Genomic DNA, 5,066 nt, shown 5'->3' with positions numbered 1-5,066 from the left:
TTGGCATGATCTCTACCCTATACCCATCCAGGAGGATTTTTCACAGGGGGCAGGTGTCGCCTTGGGCAGGGGGGATACCCGCTCATGCAGTTGGTGCCACAAGTTTGGGCACCCGAGCTTTGCCTGCCACACCAAGGAGCAACTTCAACCTACAGCTGGGAAACCGGCAATGGCTTTGTTTGTTGGTGGGTCGGCAGGTACTCGGCCGTGTGTCACAGAGGGAGGCAGTGTGGCCATGGGACGTTGAGACACTGGGGCTTGTGGGAGAGCTACTGTTTTGGAGTTGGCCTTGGAAAACCTATTTGGGACTCTGCATTGGGTGACTATCCCTCCTCCCCGGATGCAGGGAATGAACACTATGGATGCCCCAAGTCCAGGAGGAATGGGATGACCTCTCCCCGCAACCAACAAGTGGAGGGCCATCGTCGGACAGCCCCAGGCCGACCCGTTAATGGTTTAGCTGGGTCTGCCGAACTGGAAGGGAGGAAATGTCATGAATACCAGACCACCCAGGCTTCCCCCTACTACCTGGCTATCTTCCTTTTACACCAGATTTGGCCATTTCATGGCTTACAAGATCTCACTGACTCTTGCTGTGTGTTGTTTTGCTGTGTTGTATCTTGTCAGAGAAGAGCTGATCTCTGACAGGGAAAACCCTCCTAGGCTGGCCGGGCTCCTGGAACTGCCGGTCGGTCGCATCAAGGCCAAACACCAGCTAGCTTTAACCCGGGTCGCTCCAGCAGCTCTTTGCCCCAGAGCTCCGCTCTTTTGGGGATCAGTAGCCCCTAGGGAGTACAAGAGGTGGGAGAATTACCGGAGAAGAACTCCTTTGGCAACCAGGGTTTTTGGACACCCCTACCCCCCTATCTTTACTGGGCTGCAACTCCGGTCCCCAGTAACAGATCACGTCACTTTTTGGACTGTGGCATCTGGGGACCATGAGCTTTCAAAAGACACACTGGATCACCCCGAAAACCACCACCTCTGGGTCCTGTGACTCTGTGGGACTGTGGCTGCTATGGCCGGATCCAGCCTTTCTGGAGGGGCGGGAATGGCGAGATTTGAGAGTCAGATAAGACCCTTTGTGTTGGTATATAAGTCGAGTGTGTTTCACAATAAAATAAGTTCTTGTTTCACCTGAATGCTAGTCTGTCTAGTTATTTGGGTGGGGATTACTGTAATCACTTTCTTAGCTACATAGCTGCCTGTTGTCAGGTACAGGAGGGATAGGAAGGACCCTCTGGCAGAGCTACCCAGTTGGGGTAGCCGGAGTCTGTCACAGGGTGGGATCCGGAATGCTGGTGCTGTTTGGTATCAGGGTGGGCTACTAGATGTAATCACTTGGTGGCTAAACAGCTGCAGTTGGCAGGGAGGAAGCAGGACCCTTTCAGCGGAGCTACCCAGTCGGGGTAGCCGGGGTATCCATCACACCATACACACACACACATATAAATATATATATATATATATATATACATACAGACATACACATACATATATATATATATATATATATATTATATATATATATATATATATATATATATATATATATATATATATATATATAGCCAACTTGATGTGAATCTGCCCTCCTGGAGTCAACCACCCGGTTGTTCCGTGTAAATAATACAGCTTCATCAAAAAAACGAATCAGACCAGGATTTTTTCAAACGTGGAGTCAAATTTATTGATGTTTCGGGGAGTAAACCTCCCCTTCCTCAGAACATAAAGTGTATGCAAACACACATGCTTAAATAAGTGTACAAACACACAGTTACCTCCTATTTCCTGTTCACAAAAGGCGCCAAAAGTACATCATATCTGGTGTGTTTCTAAGTGAACCCGGAAGTTTTTAAACACCATTCATTTCCGGTATCAGTACAAAGTCTTATACCAAATCAATACCATTATATATAATATCACAAAACAAACTTCATCACATAATACTTGTGTCGTAAATAAACATGCATCACTGTGTATGTACCATCAACTTAGTGCAAACATCTCGTGTTTTATCTGCAACCTCTGTGGTATCTAACCGCTATAGCCCCATATCCGGTACCCGGAAGTTACATCACTTCCGGTTCCGGTTTGCCCAGATGGGCATAATTTCTGACGTCATTACGTCTTATTGTTTACATATACAAATGAGCCTTAACAGCTCCACATAACAATCATGAACAAAATGTCGCCACCAATTAGATGTACCACCTAGAAGAACAGGTAATAGTATGCTGGCTAAGAACTTGTGAATAACTGGGGTGATAATAAAAAAACAGTGCACTGACAAAAACATAATAAAAAGCATGGAGGATGGATATCAGCATATAAAGTATGAATCTACCATTGGAAACATGCACATGAACCACTGTCATTGGTTAAGTGCTTCTAGGGAATTTGTCACTACACTACAGTCAGGTTCAAGATGTCATTTATTGATCATCATATTGAATTCTTGGATCTAATGATCAGACAGAACAGACAGGGTTAGAGACCACTTTATACTCCAAACCTACTGATCATAACTCCCTACTGATGGCCCAAAGCTGTCATCCACTGTCTCTAGTTAAGGGGATTATAAAATCACAGTAAATTAGGGCCATTAGAAACAATTTTAGCAAAGAGAAGGGGGAGTCACAAGTATGGGAGATGCAGGATAAATTTGCCCAAAGAGGCTATCCTTCTACCATCTTGGAAGCCGTTAAAAAGAACAGATCAAAGATGTTACTCAAGAGACACTTCTACAGAAGAAGGAACAGCAGCAGGACCCTGACCGAAATATCATCTTAACAACAATCTTTGTACCCAATACTTCTAAGGTTGGACAGACCATAAGAGAACATTGGCATATTTTGCTTTCCGATCCTAAATTGAAATTTGTGCAAAACACTCGTCCTTTAGTTGGATATAGATGCATGACTACTCTAAAGGACATTTTGGTGATCTCAGATCCAGTTAAGTGTTATACTAATGAAGAACGTAAGAACATACGTAAGGGATGCTTTTTGTGCCCTAATTGCACAACATGTAATGCTATCATAGCAACCAAAAGTAAAGTATATTCCATCAACCATTCAATCACTTGTCCTACGACGTTTGTAGTGTATTTGATTATTTGTCCATGTGCCAATGGTCAACCATCGGGCTGCAATTAGATCAGCCCTAAAAAAAGGGAAATCCGATCAACCAGTGGCATGCCACTGGTTGACAGCGAAGCATTCGGTATCTGCAATCAAGTTTATTCTTATTGATCATATTCCAAAGTTGACCCGAGGAGGGGATAGGAACAAACTGCTATTAAGAAGAGAGGTAGAATGGATGTTCCGACTAGGAACTATACACCCTAAGGGACTCAACTCTCCACCGGACTTTGGTGCTTTGACTTGATGTATATTAAGGTTGTGTAGCATGCAATGATTAATGTGTCCGATAGGACCTCAACACCTGCGGGTTGTGGATGGGGACTGTGGGGTGGTGGCCTTCCACCTGTGGGCGGGATACCTACCCTTCACTACAGTCATGTGTGCTGCTGTTGATGACATGGATCATTTTGGTTCACGTGGTCACCTGCTTTACCCCCTAGACCTTGGTGGCGGTGTTGTCGTTCCGTTGTTGACTCATTTTCACACTGGCTACACTATTCACACTTGGCTATATATATATATATATATATATATATATATATATATATATACAGGGAGTGCAGAATTATTAGGCAAATGAGTATTTTGACCACATCATCCTCTTTATGCATGTTGTCTTACTCCAAGCTGTATAGGCTCGAAAGCCTACTACCAATTAAGCATATTAGGTGATGTGCATCTCTGTAATGAGAAGGGGTGTGGTCTAATGACATCAACACCCTATATCAGGTGTGCATAATTATTAGGCAACTTCCTTTCCTTTGGCAAAATGGGTCAAAAGAAGGACTTGACAGGCTCAGAAAAGTCAAAAATAGTGAGATATCTTGCAGAGGGATGCAGCACTCTTAAAATTGCAAAGCTTCTGAAGCGTGATCATCGAACAATCAAGCGTTTCATTCAAAATAGTCAACAGGGTCGCAAGAAGCGTGTGGAAAAACCAAGGCGCAAAATAACTGCCCATGAACTGAGAAAAGTCAAGCGTGCAGCTGCCAAGATGCCACTTGCCACCAGTTTGGCCATATTTCAGAGCTGCAACATCACTGGAGTGCCCAAAAGCACAAGGTGTGCAATACTCAGAGACATGGCCAAGGTAAGAAAGGCTGAAAGACGACCACCACTGAACAAGACACACAAGCTGAAACGTCAAGACTGGGCCAAGAAATATCTCAAGACTGATTTTTCTAAGGTTTTATGGACTGATGAAATGAGAGTGAGTCTTGATGGGCCAGATGGATGGGCCCGTGTCTGGATTGGTAAAGGGCAGAGAGCTCCAGTCCGACACAGACGCCAGCAAGGTGGAGGTGGAGTACTGGTTTGGGCTGGTATCATCAAAGATGAGCTTGTGGGGCCTTTTCGGGTTGAGGATGGAGTCAAGCTCAACTCCCAGTCCTACTGCCAGTTTCTGGAAGACACCTTCTTCAAGCAGTGGTACAGGAAGAAGTCTGCATCCTTCAAGAAAAACATGATTTTCATGCAGGGCAATGCTCCATCACACGCGTCCAAGTACTCCACAGAGTGGCTGGCAAGAAAGGGTATAAAAGAAGAAAATCTAATGACATGGCCTCCTTGTTCACCTGATCTGAACCCCATTGAGAACCTGTGGTCCATCATCAAATGTGAGATTTACAAGGAGGGAAAACAGTACACCTCTCTGAACAGTGTCTGGGAGGCTGTGGTTGCTGCTGCACGCAATGTTGATGGTGAACAGATCAAAACACTGACAGAATCCATGGATGGCAGGCTTTTGAGTGTCCTTGCAAAGAAAGGTGGCTATATTGGTCACTGATTTGTTTTTGCTTTGTTTTTGAATGTCAGAAATGTATATTTGTGAATGTTGAGATGTTATATTGGTTTCACTGGTAAAAATAAATAATTGAAATGGGTATATATTTGAATTTTGTTAAGTTGCCTAATAATTAT

Source organism: Bombina bombina, chromosome 7 (genome assembly GCF_027579735.1).
Source record: "Bombina bombina isolate aBomBom1 chromosome 7, aBomBom1.pri, whole genome shotgun sequence".
NCBI classification, from domain to species: domain Eukaryota; kingdom Metazoa; phylum Chordata; class Amphibia; order Anura; family Bombinatoridae; genus Bombina; species Bombina bombina.
Note: the sequence above shows the minus strand (reverse complement) of the source record.